The sequence below is a fragment of the Heterodontus francisci genome, chromosome 11, assembly GCF_036365525.1.
Source record: "Heterodontus francisci isolate sHetFra1 chromosome 11, sHetFra1.hap1, whole genome shotgun sequence".
Classification (NCBI taxonomy): domain Eukaryota; kingdom Metazoa; phylum Chordata; class Chondrichthyes; order Heterodontiformes; family Heterodontidae; genus Heterodontus; species Heterodontus francisci.
The window spans coordinates 94,141,246-94,168,064 of NC_090381.1; the positions used below are offsets into that span (position 1 = coordinate 94,141,246).

General features: G+C 42.7%; 1 protein-coding gene across 2 annotated transcripts in view; it reads right to left on the reverse strand.

Annotated features, from left to right (window-relative positions):
* The window catches only part of LOC137375396 (F-box only protein 36-like), a 99,630-nt gene that overhangs the window by 53,344 nt on the left and 19,467 nt on the right, over positions 1-26,819 (reverse strand). The window contains exon 1 of one of the 2 annotated variants that reach the window (XM_068042556.1): positions 4,350-4,443. The exons of the other annotated variant lie outside the window; for it this stretch is intronic. The gene's annotated coding sequence lies outside the window, so the exon portion shown is untranslated. Of the gene's footprint in view, positions 1-4,349; positions 4,444-26,819 lie in introns of those variants that run through there. 2 annotated transcript variants of the gene reach the window in all.

Sequence of the window (26,819 nt, forward strand, 5' to 3'; positions counted from 1 at the left end):
GGGGGGGGGGGCGGTTCCTGCTACCATCCCGCCTCTGCCAAAATTTAGTCTGGGACAGAAAGACCTGTGAACGCCAATTAATCCCCAATTAAGGGCCTCTTCCCATCGCAGCCGCAATGAGCCATGTGGTGGGTGTCCCTGACGCTGCATGAGAAGCACAGCTCATAAAACCATGCGGCTGCTTCCCAGCTTGGGGGGGGGGGGGTGCGGGATTGCTGGGTGAGTCCCTTATTAAAAGGCACGATGCCTGAAGGAGGTGGCAGCTCTACAAGGACAAGACTTCCGGCCACAGGGTCCTACATCCTGTGGAAAGTCCGCCGCTGTCCACTTAAGTACCTGATTGGCACTAAATTCAGCGGGCCTTCTGGAGAAGTGGCGATGCAGGGATCTCGGTGTTGCTTTTTCCAAACGTGAGACCCCCACTGCCAGAATAAAATCCCCCAACTCCCCCTCCAGCTCCGAGACGTCTTTAACCCTGGCATCGGCCAGGCAACACAGCCTTCAGGGCTCATGCTCTTGGCTGCAAAGATCAGTATCTATCCCCTAACTATACTGTCCCCTACTACTATTTCTTTTTTATTCATTTTATGGGGATGCGGGTGTCGCTGGCCAGGCCAGCATTTATTGCCCATTCCTAATTGCCCATGAGAAGGCAGTGGTGAGATGCCTTCTTGAACCACTGTAGTTTATGTGGTCTAAATACACCAACAGTGCTGTTAGGAAGGAGTTCCAGGATTTTGACCCAGCGACTGTGAAGGACTGGTGATATAGTTCCAAGTCAAGATGGTGTGTGGCTTGGAAGGGAACTTGCAGGTGGTGGTGCTCCCATGCATTTGCTGCCCTTGTATGTCTAGGTGGTAGAGGTCACAGGTTTGGAAGGTGCTGCCTAAGAAGGCTTGGTGCATTGCTGCAGTGCATCTTGTAGATGGTACACACTGCTGCCACTGTGCGTCAGTGGTGGAGGGAGTGAATGTTCATGGATGGGATGCCAAGCAAACAGGCTGCTTTGTCCTGAATGGTGTCGAGCTTCTTGAGTGTTGTTGGAGCTGCACTCATCCAGGCAATTGGAGAGTATTCCATCACACCCCTGACTTGTGCCTAGTGCTACAGCTGCAACACATCACCTGTTCTGCCATCTTCATTGTATTTTGTTTAACTAATTGTTTAAATGGGCCTCTGGGGCATCACAACAGTCCAGCAATCTGTTCTCCAATTGATCAGCAGGAATATTGAAGTACCACCCTTGGAGTATGGCAGTGGTTCCATGGAACAGGAATTTGCTCTCCTTTCTTAGAATGATAGATATATTGCTCCCACCTCTGCTGCTCCACCAGTGCCCTTGATGTACAAGACTCCTGCAGCCCAGGCTGAGATGGTGCAATCTGAAGCCAATCAATGGCGCTACGGATCCAAATTTCATGCCAAACCTCTTGTAAACTGAAGAAGTCTCATGCAACGATAATTGTTGAAGATCAGGTACGGGAATTGCTCCCTAAAGAAGCTCTACAAACATGGCCTCCTGCTAAGTGCCCTTCTCCCCATTTTCCCTCTTCTAGCAGCTAGTTCTGCTCTGGGTGGCCTCTCTTCATTCTCCCAGTCATGCTTAATTCCCAGAGGAAGCCCTACCAGGTCACCCATGCTTGGAAGCAACTTTTTTCAGCTGTATTTTTTTTTTTTAAAAAGACACAAAAAAGTATTGCAAGGTCAGCCAGACGACTCCCTGTAGACTACTTACTTGTACTTTATCCAAGTGTAGAAATCTACAAAATTGTGTACAATTGCACCAGCAGCCAAAAGAAATAATTCAACAACCACCCTGTCAATACTTCATGATCCCTTTAAGTAGCACTGGTTGGTGGCGGGGTGGGGGGGAGGGGTTGGTGGTGGGGGGGAAATCCTTTGAGCTGTTTAATGTCATGTTCAGCTGTGTGAAGTTAAGACAGGGTGTTGGCTGGAGTGCGTTGTTCCAAAATGGCAGCGGGAGCTTCAAATCAGCGTTGCATACTGATTCACATCGTGATCTCTCTACTATGCATACTGCAACTAGTCATTAAGTGTTCACACAGACAAGATGGCACTTCCCCTCAGAAGTGTGCACACGCATCTCAGACCCCATTGGAGTTGTAGCTGACTGTGTAATATTTAAATAATGGGCATTACACAACCCAATCTAACCCCCATCAAGTTTAGAAGAGAGCAATTAAACTTACCAGCACAATAGAATATTCAAAATACCTCCAATGTTTTCTGTCAGAGGCCTGTACCTATCTAAAGAGGCCAAATCTGAAGGTCATGAGTGTTCTTAAAATCGTTAGATTCAGCTGAAGAGATTAAATAACAAAAAAAGCTACAGTTCCCAGCATACATTATTTCCTATAGCTTTTTTTTTTGAAAAAACGACTGACCGAAAACTGGCAAGTCAGAACGTGCACTCGCAACTTCCCTGTTTTCTCTTGTTAAAGAAAATTGATCTTCCAAGGAAACCATTATGAAAAAGTCAAAGTCTTTTGAATTTTTGTATAAAACTCAAAACAAAACATGAATTTTAGAATAACAGATGTAACTTTCACAGGAAATTAACTTTATTCAACTGTCCATTTAATCAGCAAATACAGTGTGCTAATATCAGGATTTTAATGTCAGTCTTTATGGCCAATTTAAAAATTAATTAAAGTTTTTATAACCTGCTTTTTGTGTGTGATGTGGAGTGGGGGGGCCTCTTTAGTGTAAAAAGTAATTAAAATCAGTGGGAAAAATCTGGACCTCAAAAAGCCCAGGTAAATGCAAAGCAAATCAGTGAAAAACAAGGGACTTAAAAAAGAAAAATCACACAGCAAGCCAAAGGTCAACCTACAATTACGCAGACACCACTTTTATGAAGCTCACTGTCAGACACTCACAACCCTTAGGTAGATTTTAAAAAATTAAAATGTTGAATTTCTTATTGGTGCAGCTCCAGCCACAATGATGCTGGGATATTAAAAATTGCTAACGATTATGTATTGGGAAACAGTTGTAATTTTGCTTTTAGTAAGTAATGCTTGTGACCTGAGTGAGACTTCAGTTCATTACCCAAATGTTCAGGGCAGTATAACTGTGGTAATTGACCACTGATGCCCTTGCTCCATACCTAAATAGGGATGAAATACTAATGTTTGCAACAGTATAAAAAATATAGCCCTCGTAAAACTGTCTAATGATAAATTTGGTCGCCTTTGGGAAGAAAAGTCCAAAATTCACAGCTTTTTGTTTCCCTTCAGAAAATTGGTCCAGAGATGAGTGTTACATCAACAATCTCATAATGACATTTGCAGCACACGTGTGTCCTGGCATGCAAATGCAACACACATGCACCTGAAATGACACAATCTGAGGATGTCCCAAAGTGCTTTAAAGCTAATGAAGTACTTCTAAAGTGTTTTCACTGTTGTAATGTAGGAGAAATGACAGCCAATTTGCACACAGCAAGCTCCCACAAACAGCAATGCTCTAATGATCAGATTATCTGTTTTAACAATGTTGATTGAGGGAGAACTCCCCAGTAGGAGGGACTGTTCCCTCTGCGACACCCTGGTCCACTGCTCTATCACTCCACAACACCTCTTCCCCTTCCCATGGCAACTTTCCATGCAAGCACAGCAGATGCAACAGCTGCCCTTTTACCTCCTTTCTCCTCACTGTCCAAGGCACCAAACACTCCTTCCAGGTGAAACAGCGATTTAAGTGTACTTCTTCCAATTTAATATACTATATTTGCTGCTCACAATGCGGTCTGCTCTACAGTGGGGAGACCAAATGCAAATCTGAAACATTAATTTTGTTTCTCTATCCAGATATCACCAGACCTGCTGAGTATTTCCAGCATTTTCTGTTTTTATTTCAGATTTTCAGCATCTGTAGTATTTTGTTTTTGTATCAGGGAGAATTCCCCTGCTCTTCTTTGAAATAGTGCCATGGGATCTTTTATGTGCACCAGAGGGAGAGCAGATGAGTCTTGGTTTAATATCTCATCCAAAAGATAGTGATGACTTTTGGTAAAAAAACAATGGATAATTTCAGAGGGTTTGTCGGGGAATAGTTCTAACACCTCTCCAAAAAACAATCCAGGACTTTCAGTAGAAATTGGTAAAACTCAATTTAAAAAAAATCCTATGTGTAACAAATGCGACTTCGTAGTTTGTAATTTTGTCATTGTTTAATTGTTCTGTATTTTGGAATAGTTAGTTGTTTTTTTATTTATTTGTTTGAGAGAGCACTCAAAACAAATGAAATGGCAACTTATAGAAGAATTATAAAGGCCTGGATTTTGCAGTGGTGAATGAATGGCACTAGCTATTCATTAGACTTACATTTGCTTACAGACTTTCTGTGAACTTCTGCGTTGGAACTTTTGGTATTAGAGATGCATAAACAGCACAGCACCCTCTACATGGCGTCTGGGACCTGTGTAAACAGAGTGAGAAATTGTAGGTCTCCTTTACCCATCCTTACTGAGACACACAGAGGCTTATTTAACTCTCTGCAAGTAGATGGGTTTCAAAAGAGTTTGAAATCTCACCGCAGCGTCAGTTAGAATAGTTAACACAATGTCAAATCATGTACAAAAAGCAAAACAAAAACTGGAAGAAAGATGAAATTAAGAGATCTAGAGAGAAAGGAGATGGTCCATATGGCCTACTCTTGCTCCTATTCTTATGTTCTTAATTGCAGTGAGTTGGTAAAAATAGGAGGTCTCACACTTACAGGTCACACCCACCCGTGGCCATTGTAACTTAGTGTTTTGTTTTGAGAGAGGTGCCCATGACAGGTAGGCAGGGGTCTCATGAATATATTAAAGTTCGGGTCTAAAGACACATTTAGGATACCATTTTATCTAGAAATTGCAGAAGCTCCACCTAGTACCCAGTAATACCTGGCAAAATTGGAGTTGCAAAGCCACTGAAACTGCATTTAAAGTGGCACGTTGTTGCGGGTCAGTGAATTGTAGAGTCTTTTAGCTAGTTTCCCATGAGAGATTCCTGCTTCTCCCTTCTTCAGAACCTCTCTCTTTGACCGTGCCTTCAGTCACCACCCTTAACCCTTCCTTCACCATTCTTTGGTGTCCAATTATTTTTGCTTTGTGGAGTCTGTATCCCAACAAATATATGTTAAGAAACCAGACAAATTCTTAGCACCTCACGAAGGGACAATCTGGGGTTTACCCCCAGCTTGGGGCCAGGAATGATGCCCAAATTTGGCTTGCCAAATTATTTTGCATCACCCAATTGTGGTTTAATTCATGTTTACTATAGCAACTCATTTAGGATACCCACAATCTACTTGTGTGAATGAATTACCCCTTTCTTGTCAAATCATCAAAGAAAGCAGATACCAGAGGCAGGATTTTGTGTTTGTGTCAAGGCCCCGTCATAGGGGTCAAATGGAGGTCCTGACCCTGCACTATGTCGGGAGCGATCACCAGACATCGAATTTTCCTGAATTGGCCAATTAGTGGCTGGAAGCTGGAGGGCTGATAGGAGACCCTCCAGCACAGAAGGAACTGCAGCCTGTCATTGCAGATAAGAAAGAGGACACCTCCACCTTGAGGCGCCCTCAGGATTTTTAAAAGATTTGAACAGAAAAATGGTCACAGCTGCCGCAACACCATTGTGGAAGGGGAATCCCTCCACAGGGTGGCCTGTGGCTGCAGGTAAGTGGTTTGTGGGGAATGGGGGTGTGCTGAAAGGCATTCTGGAGTGCAAGGCCCCCTGGTCTGCTGCTGGGAGGCCACCTCCAGGCAGCTGCTCTACTCCAGACACCACTGGGGCCCCGCAGGCTGACTGCAAAATTCCAGTCGGCCTCTGATTATCTGCTTTAATTGGTCTGTTAAGAAGGACCTTAACTAGCTGCCACTTGAGGGTGGGTAACCATTTTGCCCCCGATCCTGCCTTCCCCAAAAATGGCTTGGGGACGCGATGGTGCCGGCAAACAGGCATGCCGGCTGGCCGCACGAAATTACGCACCCGCTCGCTTCCATTCCTGTCAAGCGGCCCATGAAAATCCTGCCCAAGTCATTCACCAACAACAATTTATGAACTAAAAACTACAATTACTATTCAAAAATAAACACTGAGTATACAAATAATAGATATAGTTATAGACAGGGAGAAATAGCAATTTGATTAACAAGTAATGAACGGCAGGTCTGGTAGCATCTGTGGAAAGAGAAAGTTAATGTTTCAGGTCAATGATCTTTTGACTTGAAATGTTAACTCTGTTTATCAACTGTATAGTGTTACAAGGTTTTTGTTTTTTGTCATAAAAACTTAGAATTCTCTATGTTTTAAAAAACTGAAAAAGGATTTTTCAGTGGACATTGAGGCACCTGCAAAAAGCTGAAATTTTTGGATGTTTTGAAAGGAAGCTGAACTTGTACAAGGGTGACGAAAACTAGAGAGCATAGACTTAAGGCGAGAGGGAGGAGGTTTAAAGGGGATCAAAGGGGTAAATTTTTCACACAAAGAATAGTGGGTATCTGGAATGAGCTGCCAGAGGAGGTGGTGGAGGCAGGAACAGTAGCAACATTTAAGAGGCATCTGGACAGGTACTTGATTGAGCAAGGCATAGAGGGATACGGAATTAATGCAGGCAGGTGGGATTAGTATAGATAGGCATTATGGTCAGCATGGACGCGGTGGGCCGAAGGGCCTGTTTCTATGCTGTACGACTCAATGACTCTGACAGGAAGGTAGGCAATTTCAAGGAAACCAGCAAAGGATTTGCCTCCTCAGAGCAACACTTCGAATGACAAGGGAAACTCTGTGTCTGGACATGTGACCTGTTCAGGAAGGTTTTTGCTTGACTTTGGAGCTTTTAAAAAGCCAGTGAGTTGGACAAAAAGCAGGCATTTGAAATTTGGTTTTTGACCTGCCTGGAGATCAGAGAGGAAAACCCAGAGAAAGTGTTGCCTCTCTCTGTAAAGGAATCCTGCATCTCTTGAGAAGAAACCATGTATTTCAAAGGTGGCAGGTTCCTATTGCCTCCTGCCTCTGAAGAATCCCTGCATCCAGTGTGGTTCCTGTTGCTTCCCGTGTTTTAAGAAATCCTGAAATCTGAAGAAATCTTCTACTGTTAAGACTGCTGCTGTAAAACCTAAGAAGACCTTTTGCTACACCCCTGATGGAAGGCCTATGTGATGCCTGCTGCAGTGGAATTGGCTTGAACGCCTACCCGTCACAGACTGTTCATCAACTTCACCTGGAGAGACTTCCGAGTGGCATCTGACTGTTCGACTCTGGGACAGCTCACCAAACCAAAGAACTTCCTACCAGAATGTGACAACCTAATTATTTTATTATTCCTTTCATTCCTATGAAACAGCTGTAAACCAAAAATACATTTTCCCCGGTTAACAGTTTTAAAAAAAATGTATGTGTGTGTGCATGAGGGCGAGGGAAATAAGGAGCTTTTCGTATGTAGAGTTCTCTCATTATTGGTTAAGACTTATTTTTATGATAAATAGTTAATGTTGTTATTGATTAAAGAAACCTGGTGGGTGTGCATTCTTCTGGGGGACAAATAGTATATAATTCATTTAACAGCATTACCATCGCTGAATCCCCTACTATCAACATCCTAGGGGTTACCACTGACCAGAAACTGAACTGGAGTAGCCATATAAATACCGTGGCTACAAGAGCAGGTCAGAGGCTAGGAATCCTGAGGCGAGTAACTCACCTCCTGACTTCCCAAAGCCTGACCACCATCTACAAGGCACAAGTCAGGAGTGTGATGGAATACTCTCCACTTGCCTGGATGGGTGCAGCTCCAACGACACTCAAGAAGCTTGACACCATCCAGAACAAAGCAGTCCGCTTGACTGGCACCCTATCGACAAACATTCACCACCTCCACCACTGCGCACAGTGGCAGCAGTGTGTACCATCTACAAGCTGCACTGCAGCAATGCACCAAGGCTCCTTAGACAGCACCTTCCAAACCCGCGACCTCTACCAACTAGAAGGACAAAGGAAGCAAATACATGGGAACACCACCACCTGCATGTTCCCCTCCAAGTCACACACCATCCTGACTTGGAACTATAGCGCCGTTACTTCACTGTCGCTGGGTCAAAATCCTGAAACTCCCTTCCTAACAGCACTGTGGGTATACCTACCCCAAATGGACTGCAGCTGTTCAAGAAGGCAGCTTACCACCGCCTTCTCAAGGGCAATTAGGGATGGGCAATAAATGCTGGCCTGGCCAGCGTCGCCCACACCCCACATGAATGAATAAAAAAAAATTGGCTGTTTTCTGGTAGGTGGAAAAATTTATTGATATGCTGTGCTCCATGGAGAAGTGGGACTGAATTAACAGTGCACTCCTCCCACCTCAGTCATAACAATAGTAATTGAGTATTTCATTTTATTAAGGTGGTGGACATTAAGTGGGGATTCACAAGAGCTCCTATTTGTAAGGAGCAGACTGAAACTGTACCTGTTGGGTTAGGGGTGGAGGTTTGTAATGTGTGTCTCTGTAAATAAAAACTAGTAATGAGTAAAGATTAGGCTCAAGTTCTATCCTTCACCACCTGGCAATCTGGAATAGAACTTTATTTCTCTCTCTCTCTCCACTGATGCTCCTAGTCCTTCTGAGTGTTTCCAACATATTGTTTTCATTTTAGATTTCCTGCATCCACAGTGTTTTGCTTTTGAATTAACAAAATGCATACCAGATGCTTAAAAGACAATTAAGTAGCATTACCATAATTCAGCATTAATTGGACCGCTGACTAAAGTTCAGATGGTGGTTAGAAAAGTTTCTGGAGCTAATATAACCTTTTCATGATGAGTGGCATGGTGGAGTTGATCTCCTTTCTCCCTTGGACAGTGGCATCTGGGACATCGAGTTGGTGAGCTTCTTGGGTAGCAGAATTACACGGAGATCGTCCACTGGCTGAATTTGCCTCATTCACAATTTGACTTCCATAACCTCTTATTCTGTTCTAAATATACTTCATACTTCTAAAAGGAACCCTTCTACAACTGCTAGGCATAGGTTACTACGGCAGAGAAGACAAAGAGAATTTCCTTATAACTAACAAAGAGAGATTACATCCGACAAAGATAATCTTCCAAAAGGTGAGTTATCCCTTTCCATGCAACTGACCAATCTGGGAGACACATTCAGCAGAAGGTTTTGCCTCTTTTTGTAGCAATTATTTCTAACAGTCAAAAGAAAAAGGCCATTTATGAATCAATTTTCACAACCTCAGGACGTCCCAAAGTGCTTTACAGCCAATTAAGTACGGCTATAATGTAGGAAACGCAGGAAACAACTTGCACACAGCAAACTCCCACAAACAGCCTTGTAATAATGACCAGATAACCTCTTTTTTTTGAAGTGATATTGGTTGAGGGTAAATGTTGGCCAGGACACCAGGGAGAACTCCACTGCTCTTTGAAAAAGTACAATGAAATGTTTTACGTGCACCAGAGAGACCATGTAGTCATGCAAGTCCCTGGAAAATGTCAGTAATGAGGCACAGATAGTTAGATATGCCATGTTCCATCTTCATTTTGTAGGCCTTGAAAAATTGGTCATGTATTGTTCTATACCCAGCATGCTCTAAGGCAGCTAAGGTAGGCGCAGAACTTGCTGAAATAAGCTTACAGACATGTTGAAACTTGTGGTTAAGGGTGCATGACTGTTGAACGGTGCAGACAAAGCGGAACAAATAAGTGACTGTTAAACGGTTCATATAAAGGGGAGCAGATTAAGGGGAACAAACAATGGGTGTCGCAAACAAGTCTGGACATCTGCTTAGGCAGCTAAACCACTAATGCTTGCTAATCAAAGATGAGCTAATGTTTGGAGCTTTATCTTAAAGACCATGCAAGACATGATCATGTGAGTGATGGGTTGAGCAATGAACCTTTAAAGAATATACAAGGGTTAACGCTAGAGTATATCCTTGGCGGGAACCTAGGAACAACTCTCGAAGGCAGGACCCTGAGTCCGGAGGCTCAGTGATCAACCGTGATGAGAGACTGATCACCTCTGCTTTGACAGGTACTATCTTGCACAAGAAGGGAGACTTGTACTTATTTGGTGTCTAAATAAAACTGTTGTACTAAACTTCTCCTTATCATATGTTTGTATTCCTGTGTCTGGTGCCTGGGAGTTTGACATAATTGGAAAAGAGGTCAATCTTCCCATCCCGAGTTAAATTAGGCACAACAACTTGCTCAACTTTTCAATCTTCATTGAACAAAGGGTACCACATAAGACCAAATAAGATATGCAATATTTGTGAGCCATGAGTGAGCTACTCCTGAACTCAGTCCTCAATGTTAGCCTATCACCAGTAAAGAATATTCTGTTCCAATAAACATCTACATGGTTTTAATTAGTTCCATTTTGCAACATTCAGTTCAAATATTGGTAGGGTTTTCCCTCTGGGGTCAGGAAACTGACCCCGCCATGGGGGTTGGGGTTGGGTTTGGGGGGTGGTGGGGGAAGGGTGCATGGCAGGTGGTGGAAATAGTCACACTCCAAGATTTTTACAGGGGCGGCTGCTAATTGACTAGATGGTGGATTGGGCAGCCAATTAACGACCTCAGGAATGGAGGAGGGACTGAAGAAGTGCAGGCCCCATTTAAACACATCAAGGCAGCCATTACTGTGGCTGCCATTTGCAAGAAAACTACAAGCACCAGGGATCGAAGAAGAGAGGCAGAGGGCTGGCACCTGGGGCAAGACCTTGAGGTCTTCCTGGAGGCTGTGAGGGAAAGGAGGGAGGTCCTCTTTCCGGAGGGTGGAAGGATAAGGCCACTCAACCAAATAAAGCTGGCATGGATTGAAGTGTCCGAGACAGTCAGCAGCTGAAGCGTGGTATAGAGGAACTGGGTCCAGTGCTGTAAAGTTCAATGACTTTCTTTGCTCAAGCAAGTTGAGTGCAATGCCAGGTCCAGATGACAGGCCTTTGGGTATTTAAGCCCCAGCAGAGGAGCCAAAGGGCATATGTTGCTCCTTAACATGGGTGAAATGTGTGCTCATGCAGCTTCTTATGTATATGAGTCACTGGCATTGGTCAGAGAGGCCAGAAGTGCCTTATCTCTTTCGTCCTTGCAGGGGTCTCAACAGCAAAGGGCTCTGACAGGGAGAAGGAGGAGGAGGAGGAGCCTTCTCCAAATCATGACCGCTGTGGAAGTGGGAGCCATGGGAATCTTAAGAGTGGCCCCACAGGGAAGGAGAGATGGGCATACCTAGTGGAGAGGGTGAAAAGGTATTGCAATCTGTAGATGAAGGGGGTGGAGAGCACTCCTCCCCATCTGACAGCATGCCCAAGGCTCATCTACATTGGGAAGCCTCAGCGCCGCTTCTGTTCTCAAACGCTAGTTCTCATGATCCTTTCTTGTGTCTCCCACAGGTTATGACGTGGAGGGGTAATGCTAGAGTCCTGTATCTGCATTGGTGCCATCGGACGAAACACACAGCAGAGCCAGTAACATCACATTTTGCAGGCGCACGCTCCACCAGCACAAACACACTTGCATCGGTGGGTCGTCGCGCGTGCTTAGATAGGGTGGCGCTGGGTGATGAGCACAGCACGAGTGTGCAGGAGGAGGTGAGAGAGGCAGAGACAGCTGTGGGCTGTTCCCCATGGGGGATAGAGGACAGACACAGCTATGCTCAGCTGGGTGCAGGTACAGAGCCTTGGAAGTCAAAGGAAAGAAGGATCTACTTGGACCAGCAGCAACAGATGTGTTCCCACATGTCAGAGTTCTTTGTTAGTTCTTTGAAGGAGTAACGTGCTGTGGATAAAGGGGAGCCCATTGACATACTGTAGTTGGATTTCTAGAAGGCATTTGACAAGGTGTCACATAAAAGGTTATTGCGCTAAGTAGGAGTTCATGGTGTAGGAGGTAACATACTAGCATGGATAGACGATTGGCTGGCTGGCAGAAAACAAAGGGTCCTTTTCTGATTGGCAGGATGTGATGAGTAGAGTCCCGCATGGGTCTGTGCTGGGGCCGCAACTTTTTACAATTCATATCAATGACTTAGATGAGGGGAGTGATGGCATGGTAACTAAACTTGCAGATGACACAAAGATAGGAGGGAAAGTATGTTGTGAAGACACAAGGAGGTTGCAGACCGATACAGATAGGTTGAGTGAGTGGGTAAAAATCTGGCAGATGGGGGAAAATGTGAAGTTGTTCACTTTGGCAGGAAGAATAAATAAAGCAGAGTATTACTTAAATGGGGAACTACTGCAGGAGTCACAAAAAGTTAGTATCCAGGTACAGCAAGTAATAAAGAAAGCTGATGGAATGCTATTCTTTATTATGAGAGGAATTGAAAATAAAAGTAAGGATGTTATGCTTCAGTTATACAGGGCATTAATGAGACCACATCTCGAATACTGTGTGCAGTTTTGGTCTCCTTATTTGAGGAAGGATGTGAATGCATTGGAGATGGTTCAGAGGAGATTTACTAGCTTGATACTTGGAATGAGAGGGTTGTCATATGAAGAAAGGTTGGACAAACTGGGCTTGTTTTCACTGGAGTTTAGAAGAGTGAGGGGAGATTTGATTGAAGTATATAAGTTCCTGAATAGTCTTGACAAGGTGGGTGTGGAAAGGAGGTTTCCTCTTGTGGGTGAGTCCAGAACAAGGGGGCAGTTTAAAATTAAGGGTCGCCCTTTTAGGACAGAGACAAGGAGAAATATTTTCTCTGAGGGTTGTGCGACTTTGGAACTCTCTGCCTCAGAAGGTGGTGGAGGCGGGTCATTGAATATCAGGGGTAGATGAGAGTGTGGAATTTGAGACAGAAACAGATCAGCCATGATCTTACTGAATGGCGGAGCAGGCTCGACGGGCCGAATGGCCTACTCCTGCTCCTAACTTGCATGGTTGTATAGTTCTCTGAGGCAGTGCACAGTCATCAGCTGAGAATGGAGCAGTCCATCCAGCTCATGTGTGCCACCAAGGGCTCAGGGCTTTGAATGCATGAGTTCTTCCATTGAGAGTGGCCAGCCTCATGCAGAGCTATATGCTGCAGCACTCTGAGTGCATGCAGGAACTGCGCACCGACATGCACAGAATGCCTGCCACTCTCTGTAGCATGGAACAGTGCCCCTTCACGTCAGAACCTGTGCAAGACACAAGAGAACAGGAGATGGCAGAGATGTTTGGAATGACAAATGTTTCCCTCCTTTCTTGAAAAGCAGTGTGACAGAAAACAGTGAACGACAGGCCAGTTAGCATAACATGTCATTGGGAAAGCGCTGGAATCTATTATTAAGGAAGTCTTAACAATGCACTTAGAAAAGAACGGTATGATTGGAACAAGTCAACGTAGTTTTACTAAAGGGAAATCCTGTTTGACAAATTTATTAGAGTTTTTTTTTGAGTATGTAACTGGTAGGGTAGATAAAGGGGAACCAATAGATCTCATATACCTGGATTTCCAAAAGACATTCGATATAGTACCACACAAAAGATTAATACGCAAGATAAGGGCTCATGGAGTTGGGGATAATATATTACCATGGATAGAGGATTGGTTAATGGACAGGAAGCAAAGAGTGGGCATAAACAGGGCATTTTCAAATTGGCAGGCAGTGAATAGTGGAGTACCACAAGGATCAGTGCTGGGGCCTCAGCTATTTTACAATCTATATTAATTACTTAGATGAAGAGACAGAGAGCAACGTATCTAAATTTGCTGATGATACAAAGGTAGGTGAAAAGGTAAGCTGTGGCGAGAACACAGAGAGGCTGCAAAGTGATACAGACAAGTTAAATGAGTGGGCAACAAGATGGCAGATGGCGTATAATTTGGGAAATATGAAGTTATTCACTTTGGTCATAAGAATAAAAAAGCAGAATATTCTTTAAAAGGTGTGAAACTTGTAAACGTTAATATTCAAAGAGACTTGGGTGTGCTTGTTCAAGGAACGCAGTAATTTAGCATGCAGGTGCAGCAAGCTATTAGAAAGGCAAATGGCCTGGAGTACTGTGTGCAGTTTTGGTTGCCACATTTAAGAAAGGATATACTTGCATTGGAGGTAGTACAGCAAAGGTTTACTAAATTGGCCCCTGGGATGAGGAGGTTGTCCTATGATGAGAGACTGAGTAAACGGGCCTATATTCTCTGGAGTTTAGAAGAAAGAGAAGCAATTTCATTGAAACATACAAGATTCTGAAGGGGCTGGATAGGGTAGACACGGAGAGATTGTTTCTGCCAGTCAAGGAATCTAAAACATGGGAGCCTCAGGATAAGGGGCCGATCATTTAGGACTGAGATGAGGAGAAATTACTTCACTCAAAGAATTGTGCATCTTTGGAATTCTCTACCACAGAGGGTTGTGGGTACTCCAAAATTGAATACATTTAAAGCTGGGATAGACAGATTTTTGGTTTCTCAGGGAATCACGGGATACTGCGAGTGGGAGGGAAAGTGGAATTGAAGCCTATGATCAGCCATGATCATATTGAATGGCGGAGCAGGCTCAATGGGCGATATGGCCTACTCCTGCTCCTATTTCTTGTGTTCTTGGAATTTCTAACTTGTAAAAGACTCCTTCCTTAAGCAATTTGTTTGTCACTATGTGTGAAGTGATACATTTTGGTTAAAAAGCAGTATTAATTACATCTGAATTGAAGTAGGCTCACTGCTGTAGAAAAGCAATGGGATTGGGAGTACAGATTTACAGGACATTAAAAACTCAGGTCGATAAAGGCCATAAACAAATGTGATGGAATCATAGAAACTTACAGCCATTCAGCCCATTGTGTTTGTGCTGGTTGAAAAAGAAATATCCAGCCTGATCCCACCATCCAGCTCTTGCTCTGTAGTCCTGGAGGTTACGGTACTTCAAGTACATATCCATGTACTTGTTAAAATACGATGAGGGGTTCTGCCTTTACCATTCTTTCAGTCAGTGAGTTCCTTACTTCACCTCCCATTTGGTGAAAAAATTTCTCAACTCCCCTCTAATCTTTCTGCCAACTACTTTAAATCTATGCCATCTAGTTATTGACCTTTCTGCCCTGAGAAACTGGTCCTTCCTATCCACTCTATCTAGGATCCTCATAATTACATGCACCTCAACTAATTTTCCCCTCAGCCTCCTCTGTTCTAAAAAAAAACTCCAGCCTAACCAATCTTTACTCATAGCTAAAATTGTCCAGCCCTGACAACATCCTCATAAATCTCCCCTGTACCTTCTCTAGTGCAATCATATCCTTCCTGTAATGCAGTGACCAGAACTGTACATGTAATACTCTAGCTGGGGCCTAAACTAGTGTTTTCTTTAGTTCTGGCATAAACTCCATACTCTTATTTCCCACATGCCTTCTTAACCATCTTTTCTAGCTGTCCTGCTACCTTCAGGGAACTGTGGACATGCACTCGGTTTCTCTACACTTCTCCAAATTATATCATTTATTGTGCATTCCGTTGTCCTGTTTGCCCTCCCCAAATACATTACCTCACACTTCTCTGGATTGAATTTCATTTGCCACTTTACTGTCCACTTAATCAGTCCATTGATGGCTCCCTGCAGTCTGCAGCTTTCTTGCTCACTATCAACTGATTTTTGTATCATCTGCAAGCTCCTTAGTCATGCCACCTACATTTAAGTCTAAATCATTGATATTATATACCACGCACAGCAAGGGACCTAGCACCGAGCCATTTGGAACTCCATTGGAAACAGCCTTCCAGTCAGAAAAGCACCCATCGACCATAACTCTTTGCTTCCTGCCACTGAGCCAATTTTGATTCCAACTTGCCACTTTTCTTAGATCCAATGGGCTTATACTTTGTTGACCAGTCTGCCACGTGGGACCTTGTCATATGCCTTGCTAAAATCCACGTAGGCTACAATAAATGAATTACTCTCATGAACACTTCTTTACCTCCTCCAAAAGTTCAATTAAAGTTTGTAAGACACAACCTTCCTTTAACAAATCCATGCTGGCTGTCCTCGATAAATCTAAATGATGATTTATACTGTCCCTTAGAATTTTTTGCAATAATTTGGCCACCACCGAGTTTAGGCTGACTGGTCTGTAATTACTCAATCTATATCTTTCTATCTCTTTAAACAACAGTTCAATGTTAGCAGTCCTCCAGCACCATACCTGTAGCCAGGGAGGATTAGAAAATGATCGACAGAGTCTATGCTATTTCCGCCCTTGCTCACAGCCCGGGATATATTTCATCCGGGCCTGGTAATTTCTACTTTCAAAGATGCAAAACCCTGAAATATTTCTTCTCTAGCTAGGTTTATACCATCAAATATTACACAGTTCACCTCCTTAACTGCAATGTCTATGTCATTCCCTCTTTTGTGAAGACAGGCACAAAATACTCATTAGGAACCATGCCCACGTTTTCGGCCTCCACACACAGGTTATGTTTTTGGTCTCTAATAGGCCCTATTCTTAACTTAGGCTATCCTGTTCCTTTTTATGTATTTATAAAACATCTTTGGATTTTCCGTGCTAATATATTTCTATGCTCTGTCTTTGCTTTCCAAATTTCCATTTCAATTTCACCACTGCACTTTCTATACTCCTTTAGGCTTTCTGCAGTACTGAGGTCTCAGTATCTGACATATGTTTTTCCTTAAATAAAACAGAAGCTGTTGGAAATACTCAGCAGGTCTGGCAGCATCTCTGTGAAAAGGGAAACAGAGTTAATCTTTCAGGTCTGTGATGCTCCAGCACTTGGTTTTATTTCAGTTTTCCAGCATCCGCAGTATTTTGCTTTTATATAAACTTTCCCTTTTTTGCCTTATCCTATCCTGTATGCCCTTGACATTCAGGGGGTTCTAGATTTGGGAGTCCCACCCTTGTTCTCTGAGAGTTTATTTATTCTGAATCCTTACTATTTCCTCCTCGAATGTCTTCCACTGTTCTGACACGGATTTACCTTCAAGTAGCTGCTCCCAGTCAACCTTTGCTAAATCACACTGGAGCTTAGTAAAACTGCCTTTATCCAAATGGAGAACTTTTGCGTTAATGAATACAAGTCAAACAGTGAAGAATTAAACTAGAGGCAAATCATTTTCTTGATAGTTTATTCAAAGAATGCAGCATTACATATCTTTGTCTTCTGTTTGCCAACAAGTGTCCAGCAGGCTCTTTTTATATTCATTTCATATCCTTAATTGAACAATGCCCTTCAGCTGTTTACCTTTAACAACATAATCAACCATTAACAGATCCCTTTTCTTTAAAAGAAACTTAAACAATTACAAAGCAAAAGAGAAAAAAATGATTTTCCATATTTTGTACAACTCATTACAAGGTGTCCCTCTTTCTAGGGCCTCCAACAATTTCTTGGAACAAGCATTCCTTTTAGTATAACAGTCAGATAATTGGTGACTTGCATCGATCCATTTAATCTTTGAGATTTTTTTTCTCTCCAACATTTCTTTTATACTGGCAAGATCAATCCTTAATCTTTTCTCAGTGACTCTGTCGAATGAACATTATCCCAAAGTGAATGCTTATCCTCATACATTAAATGAGCAAACATTTCTCAGAATGCCCTTGTGTAGGATTTTTAAAACGTTAGATAAGCAAAATCTCATATCTATCGCTTCTACTAATGCAGTGTTTCTGCAGCTAGAGTACTTTTAACTACTCTTTTTATTTTCTTGGCTTCCCAAGGCAAGGAAAAACATTTTCCATTTTTTCACACCAAGAATATGATAAACTCGGCTATACTCGAATATTCATTCAGAAGATTGACATGAGAAGTGCCACTTAAAATGACTAATTTCAAGTCTTTTGGATCACCCAATGCTGGAAACGAGTATGCATTTCTCTGAATTTAACTTCTTTATGTTTTATTTGCCCTCAAAACTTCCTCAATTGTAACGTGTTACATCATAGTACTAAGTTCCAATATTTCATAACTGACATCAGGCTTTGTCGGAGTACGTAACCAGCTTAACTGTCCAATCAGGGTTGTTAGCTGCTCGGTTTCTTCTTTGGACGCGAGATCATCTTTCTGTAACAACCTGGTCCGATTTATGGGGATACAATTAATACTTGCAAGATATGATTGTTGATTCAAGGTTATTCCCAACCTATTCTGATCAATATCTAACCATATATATTTAAAAGCCCCCGAAGCCCAACTTCTAATCTTAAACTCCCATTTTAAACTTATCTATAACCAATTGCTCAAATTCCGCAGAACCTTCCCGTAGAAAATTATCAGCATGCATCATAAATATGCCTGTGAATTTCTCTTTGTGATATCAGTAGAACATTGCTTTTAGCTGAACTCAGCTTACTTTTAGCAAGACAGACCTAACAGAGAAATACCATACTCTTGAGGCATCATTCAATCCATAAACAGGTTTGTTTAATTTCTACAGCTTCCCTTCTACATCCCTCACTTCTTTAGGTGGTTTCAAAAACACTTTTGAAATTTTTCACCCTGCAAAAATGCAGCTCTTATATCAAATCGACCTACATTCCCACGAATATGTGGCTAAAAAGAGCCAAGAAAATTTTCAAGATCACTTTTCCTGCCGTGGTGGAGTCCACTCTCACATCTAGATCACCAAGTCTTCTTCAAAACCTTGAGCCACTAGTCTCGCTTTAGCCTTATATGTCCTATTTGGGAGTACCTTTTCCATATATATCCATCTGTGTGATAAGGCTGACTCCCCCCTATCTTGCACTTAAGAATATCCTTCCAATTTTCCAACTCTTTTTGTTTTGCCTCTTATCAATTTTTCTTCTAATTTGCAGCCACCATAACTTTCTGATCATAAGGGCTTCAAACTTTAATAGTGTTCCTAGATTGTTTTATAGACCTTGTTCTAGTCATGGCCTCTACTTGCCCTTTTTCTGAACTACTGCTACAGGATCTCTCCCTCCCACGATCAGAGGTTCTGTCGTCAGTGAGTGATAGTTTCCTAGTCCCGTAGTCATTTCCAGACTCACGATGGGTACTTGCACTGCATTTTCTTGCTTTTCACCGTTTCACCTCATTTTGCCAGTCCATAGATCTTGTCTCTTGTTCATCATCTTGGATATTTAGCCAATGTTTGAACCCGTCAGTGACTTTCCCTGCTGTCCCTATAATGGTCGCATCCCTGCATTCAGTGGATCCCTCTGGTACGTATGTTACCCTATTAATGACTTTAGACAGTTGCCCTTTGGGTAAAATAGCCCTATCCTGTGCACCGGTATCACTTCGTCTATCGTCATTCAGCCCCTTATCTACTATATTCTGTTCCTCATAACTGTGAAACATATGAGTATGAGGGGTACAGGGTGCCTCATCACCTTCTATTTGTTCAGATTCTGAAAGTTTCTCATCGATCCCTATTAACCTAGAAGAATGGATCCTAATAGTTTGACTACGATGTTGGAGAATCACAGGGTATGATGGGAAGACTATCACTTTACCCAGATCTTTCCACTCTTTCTGACCCTCTCTTTTATAGTATACTAAATCTTCAGGATTAAAGTTCATCTCTGATGGTCTTACGCGATGCTGGAATTCGATGCCGAATTTTCTGAGACGTCTGCCTTGATGAATGCCCTTCTCCCTGCATGTAGGAATTCAAGTGCTCAGAGAAGATGGAACTAATTGTAGTCCCTTCCAAGGCTGGGGAATGATCACACAGTACAGATGGGATTTTGGGATTTCTCCCAAAGACCAACTGATACGAACTATAGCTCCCAACCATTTGGAGTGAATTCTACGCATGGACTGCCCACGCCAGGGCAGATGTTAGCTTGCAACTTCCTTGGTCAGCTAATATATTATGAAGCATCTCATCAATCATTGCTTGATTTCTTTCACTAAGCCCAGTACTGAAAGGACTTTCAGCTGCAGTGTTCATCACTACAATGTTCATATTTTCTAAACTAGTCATTGACAATGATGGGGAATCTGCCAGTCAGGAATTTCGTTGGTGCCCCCAGTCCAGTCCCTATCCATTTTTCCATGACTTTATCTACAATCATTCTTCTGTCTTTACCATCTATTACTGTAGAAAGATTAAATCTTGTTGCCATGTCTATGAAATGCAAAATGAGAATGTTTCAGTCCTTGTCCCACGCATTTAAATCCAAAGCTACTACTTCATTAGTCTCTTGCTAATGGAAGACTTACAATAGGCAGTGATGGCATCCTCTGATACTTAAATGTGATGTGCTTATTCACCAATCTCTTCAATAAGCTTTGTGTACTCATCATCAACCCGCACACCTCCCCTCCCACAACAACTTTTAGTAAGATTTTTAATCTGTGACAAGAGGGATGAGCAAATCGTTAATGCAACTCTCAAACTCCTATTACCTGATGCCATTAACATCTCTGAAAATTTGTATTAGAGATGTTATTTTCTATTCAAGGGATGCAAAAATGTCCTGATTGGAAAGTCAGTAGATTTGCAATTTACCCAAAGAAAAGTGCTTCATTATGGTCCATGTCCAATTTCGTTTGTGCCTTTTTCAAGGAAGGTTTGCTCAGCAGATACCACATCTGTACTAATAAAGTGGCTTATTCCAGTTATTTTGCATGGAATCACCACCCTTTTCAGTGACTTTAATGTGTTGTAATCCCTGAACCTGAAGCAAGAACTTTCATACTCCCTGATCTTACTTCCATCCTTATTACTTAAATGAATCTAAATAACATTTCAACCAATCTGTTCCACATACTGTGGATGTACAATCACTATCCAACAGGGCGTAATTAAATGAATCCACGACTAGTACACTTATTGCCGGACTGAAGCTTCTTGTGACCAGTACAATTCCCTCAGGCTGATCAAGATCATCACCTTCCACTTCCGAACCTTCCGTGTCACAGGTGGACTCGAAAACTCTGTTCTCCCATTTTGGACAGTTTGCCGCATGATGATATTTTGAATCACACCTGAAACACCTGTTAATAGTTCCCCAGGCAATCCTGGAGTTCATTCATCTGTTGTTGTTACTCCATTCCTGTCATCTGCTAGATCTGCCAAAATTTATTTTGTCTGAATGATCTCAAAATGCCGTGACTATAGAGTCCTCCATCCTCTATGACACTGCCAAATGACCCATTTGTGCCATGAAGGCTGCTGGAAATGACTGCTTTCCCAGGAATTTTTTTTTTTAAAAACGCATCAGATGTCTGATCCAAAAGCTTGTCACTTTTTGAGAATCTAACTTCAGTTGAGACCAGGAGCCTATCCATTTTAGCACAATCCATCAATTTGAAAGCGAGCACTGATCGGGAAATTTCCAAATAGAATTTCTGCAGTCTGTTATATAGCATGTTGATATATTCATCTATGGAATGATTGTCCTTCTTACCAAGGACTGACAATGCCTGGTATGAATTTAATCGATCATCTTGCTAATAAATCTTATCCATAAAATTAATCGAAGTTCCAAATCTTCCTCTGTGTCCAACTGACGGGCCTCTAGCTCACAAAATACTTTGCACCTGATCTTGCTTTTGTTAGGAAGAGACAGTGCCAAGGCCATACCTTGTTTTCTCTTCGGTAAAGAGGTAACCTGTGCCCACATAGCTACTTAATTTTTTCATTAGTCATGATGTTCAGATTCAGAGAACATTGGTGCGAAATCATACCCTGACACTTGACACTTGGTTTTAGCCATTCTTCTCAAAAGTAACTCAGATTACAACGTTTCATCTGAAAAAAAAGCTTAGTTTCCAATCTCCACCTTTAGGCAATTATTCTCTGCTCCCATATTAAATGAATCCAAGCCAAACAGTGAACAATGAAACTAGATGCAGATCCTTTCCTGATAGTTTATTTACAGAATACAGCATTGCATCTCTGCCTTCTGTTCACCAACACTTGTGTTCAGCAGGCTCTCTTCAATTCACTTCAAATCCTTAATTGAACAATGCCCTTCAGCTGTTTACCTTCAACATAATTAACTACTAACATTTTGTTCCTGGTCTGCCTTTGTCCTGTTGCATAACTACATTAAATCTAACTGAATTATGATCTACCACCAAAATGCTCTCCCACTGATACCCCTTCCATCTGCCCAACTTCATTTATACGGACATATGAATTAGGAGCAGGAATAGGCCACTTGGCCCCTCAAGCCTGCTCCACCATTCAACAAGATCATGGCTAATCTGATTGTAACCTCAACTCCGCATTCCTGCTTACCCCCAATAACCTTTCACCACCCCCCCTTGCTTATCAAAAATTTATCTACTTCTGCCTTAAAAATATTCAAAGACTCTGCTTCCCCTGCCTTTTGAGGAAATGAGTTCCAAAGACTCACGACCCTCAGAGAAATAATTTCTCCTTATCTCGGTCTTAAATGGGTGACCCCTTATTTTTAAATAGTGACCCCCAGTTCTAGTTTCTCCTACAAGAGGAAACATCCTTTCCACATCCAACCGGTCAAGACCCCTCAGGATCTTGTATGGTTCAATCAAGTCACCTCTTACTCTCCTAAACTCCAGTAGAGTTTATAGGACCATGCCTAGCTGGTCCAACCTTTCCTCATAACTCAACCTGTCCATTCCAGGTATTAGTCTAGTAAACTTTCTCTGAACTGCTTCCAATGCATTTGTATCCTTTCTTAAATAAGGAGACCAATACTGTACACAGCACTCCAGATGTGGTCTCACCCAATGCCCTGTATAACTGTGTCATAACCTCCCTACTTTTGTATTCAATTCCCCTCGCAAAAAACGATAATATTCTATTAGCTTTCCTAATTACTTGTTGAACGTGCATACCAACCTTTAGCGATTCATGCACTAGGACATCCAGTTCCCTCTGCATTTCAGAGCTCTGCAATCTCTCACCATTTAGATAATATGCTTTTTATTCTTCCTGCCAAAATGGACAATTTCACATTTTCCCATTTTATACTCCATTTGCCAGATCTTCGCCCACTCACTTAACCTATCTATATCTCTTTGTAGTCTCATGTCAGAGTCGTACAGCATAGAAACAGGCCCTTCGGCCCACCGCGTCCATGCCGACGATAATGCCTATCAAGACTAATCCCACCTGCCTGCGTTAATTCCATATCCCTCTATGCCTTGCTCATTCAAGTACCTGTCCAGATGCCTCTTAAATGTTGCTACTGTTCCTGCCTCCACCACCTCCTCAGGCAGCTCATTCCAGATACCCACTATTCTTTGTGTGAAAAATTTACGCCTTTGATCCCCTTTAAACCTCCTCCCTCTCACCTTAAATCTATGCCCTCTAGTTTTAGTCACCCCTACCATGGGAAAGAGACTCTGGCTATCTACCCTATCTATGCCTCTCATAATTTTATATACCTCTATCATGTCCCCTCTCAGCCTCCTTCGCTCCAGGAAAAACAGACCCAGCCTATTCAATCTCTCTTTATAACTCAAGCCCTCCAAACCAGGCAACATCCTTGTGAATCTTTTCTGCACCCTCTCTAGCTGAATGACATCTTTCCGGTAGTGCGGCGACCAGAACTGCACACAGTACTCCAAATGCGGCCTAACCAACGTTATGTACAACTGTAACATGATGTCCTAACTCCTGTCCCCTTTCCATGGCACCTTCCCCTGCAATCGCAGAAGGTGTAATACCTGCCCAATTACCTCCTCTCTCCTCACTATCCCAGGCCCCAAACACTCGTTTCAGGTGAAGCAGCGATTTACTTGTACTTCTTTCAATATAGTATACTGTATTCGCTGCTCACAATGTGGTCTCCTCTACATTGGAGAGACCAAACGCATACTGGGTGACCGCTTTGCGGAACACCTCTGCTCAGTGCGCAAGCAGGACCCCGAGCTTCCGGTTGTTTGCCATTTCAACACTCCCCGCTGCTCACATCTCTGTCTTGGGATTGCTGCAGTGTTCCAGTGAACATCAACACAAGCTCGAGGAACAGCATCTCATTTACCGATTAGGCACACTACAGCCTGCCAGACTGAACATTGAGTTCAATAATTTTAGAGCATGACGAGCCCCCCCATTTTACTTTTATTTTTAGGTTTTTTTTCTTCTTCCTTTTTTTTTGTGTTTATTTAACTTTATTTCATCTTAGTTTGTTCAGTTTGCTTATCCACCGTTTTTTCCATGTTTGTACTTGCAGCTGTTCAATTTTCAGTCTGTTAACACCCTATCTGTACTAATGCTTTGTCTTTCAACACACCATTAACATATAGTTTGCCTTTGCTCCACGACCTTCTGGTCAGCTATTCTGTGACCTTGTCCTATCTACACCTTCTCTTTTGTTATCTCTTGCCCCCAAACCTTTTACATTTCTAATATTTGCCAGTTCTGAAGAAGGGTGACTGACCTGAAACGTTAACTCTGCTTCTCTCTCCACAGATGCTGCCAGACCTGCTGAGTATTTCCAGCATTTCTTGTTTTTATGCCATACGCCTTCTTTACCACCCTGTCTACCTGTGTTGCCACTTTCAGGGAACTATATCCTTGCACCCCAAGGTCTCTTTGCTCAACAACACTCCTCAGGGCCCTGCCATTCACTGTATATGTCCTGCCCTGGTTTAACTTCCCAAAATGCATCACTTTGCACTTGTCTGCATTAAATTCCAATTGCCAATCCCTTGCCCACTTTCCCAGTTGATCTATATCCTGTTGTAACCTTAGACAACCTTCTTCACTGTCCACTATACCACCAATTTTGGTGTCATCTGCAAACTTACTAATCATGCCCCTTACATTCACATCCAAGTCATTAATATATATGACAAACAACAGAGGGCCCAGCACAGATCCCTGCGGCACACCACTGGTCACCGGCCTCCAATCTGAAAAACAACCCTCCACTACCACCCTCTGCCTCCTATCACCAAGCCAATTGTGTATCCAATTTGCTAGCTCACCCTGGATCCCATGTGTTCGAACCTTCTGGACCAGCCTACCATGCGAGACCTTGTCAAAGGCCTTGCTAAAGTCCATGTAGACAATGTCCATCGCCCTGCCCTCGTCAATCCTCTTGGTCACCTCCTCGAACAACTCAATCAAATTCATGAGACATGATTTCCCACACACAAAGCCATGCTAACTATCCCTAATCAGACCATACCTTTTCAAATACATATAAATACTGTCGCTCAGAATCCCTTCCAATAACTTTCCCACCACTGATGTAAGGCTCACCGGCCTGTAGTTCCCTGGTTTATCCTTGCTGCCCTTCTTAAATAAAGGCACATTAGCTATCCTCCAGTCTTCCAATACCTCACCCGTGGCTAACGATGATACAAAAATCTCTGCCAGGGCCCCAGCAATCTCCTCCCTTGCTCTCATAGCATCCTAGGATACACCTGGTCAGGCCCTGGGGATTTATCCACCTTAATGCGCTTTAAAACCTCCAACAACTCCTCCTTTGTAATGTTGATATGCTCCAGGATATCGCTGTTTCCTCCCTAGAACTCACTAGCTTCCATGACCTTCTCCATGGTAAATACAGACGAGAAGTATTCATTTAAGACCTCGCCCATTTCCCGTGGCTCCATACACAGATTACCACACTGATCGTTAAGGGGACCTACTCTCTCCCTAGCTACCCTTTTACTCTTAATATACTTATAGAATCTATTAGGATTCTCCTTTATCTCATCTGCCAGGGAAATCTCATGGCCCCGTTTCGCCCTCCTAATTTCCTTCTTAAATGTAGTCCTACATTCCCTATACTCTGAGGGACTCGCTTGATCCCAGCTGCCTATAATCTGACATATGCCTCCTTCTTTGTCCTGATCAGACCCTCAATATCCCTCGTCAACCAAGGTTCCCTACTCTTGCCAGCCTTGTCCTTCCATCTAACAGGAACATGCCGGCCCTGAACTCTTCCTATCTCACTTTTAAAAAGCCTCCCACTTGCCATACGTCCCTTTACCTGTAAACAGCCTCTCCCATTCAACTTTTGAGAGTTCCTGTCTGATGCCATCGAAATTAGCTTTCCCCCAATTTAGGACTTCAACCCGAGGACCAGTCCTATCCTTTTCCATAACTATCTTGTTATTTTCAAATTACTTTCCGACTATCTTTGTGTCATCAGCAAATTTAGCAACCATACCTTCAGTCCCTTCATCCAAGTCATTAATATAAAATTGTAAAAAATTGAGGCCCCAGCACCGATCCCTGTGGCACACCACTCATTACAACTTGCCAACCATAAAATGACCCATTTATGCCTACCCTCCCTTTCCTGTTAGCTAGTCAACCGGTTCCCCTTTATCCACAGCAAATGTTACTTCTTCAAAGAATTCCAATAAATTGGTTAGACGTGATTTCCCTTCCACAAAACCATGTTGACTCTGCCTGGTAACCTTGAATTTTTCAACGTGCCCTGCTATAACATCTTTAATAATAGCTAACATTTTCCCTATGACAGATGTTAAGCTAACTGGCCTGTTGTTTCTTGCGTTTGGTCTCCCTCCCTTTTTGAATAAAGGAGTTACATTCTCGGTTTTCCAATCTACTGGAACCTTCCCCGAATCTAGGGAATTTTGGAAAATGAAAACCAATGCATCAACTATCTCACTAGCCACTTCTTTTAGGACCCTAGGATGAAGTCCAACAGGACCCGGGGACTCGTCAGTCCGCAGTTCCAACAATCTGCTCAGTACCACCTTCCTGGTGATAGTAATTTGAGTTCCTCTCTCCCTTCCATTTCCTGATTTACAGCTATTTCAGGGATGTTACTTGTATTCTCTATTGTGAAGAATGATGCAAAATACCTGTTCAATTCATCTGCCATCTCCTTATTTTCTGATATTAATTCCCCAGACTCACTTTCTATAACCACCCATTTATACTAATCCTAGATTAATCCCATATTCCTACCACATCCCCA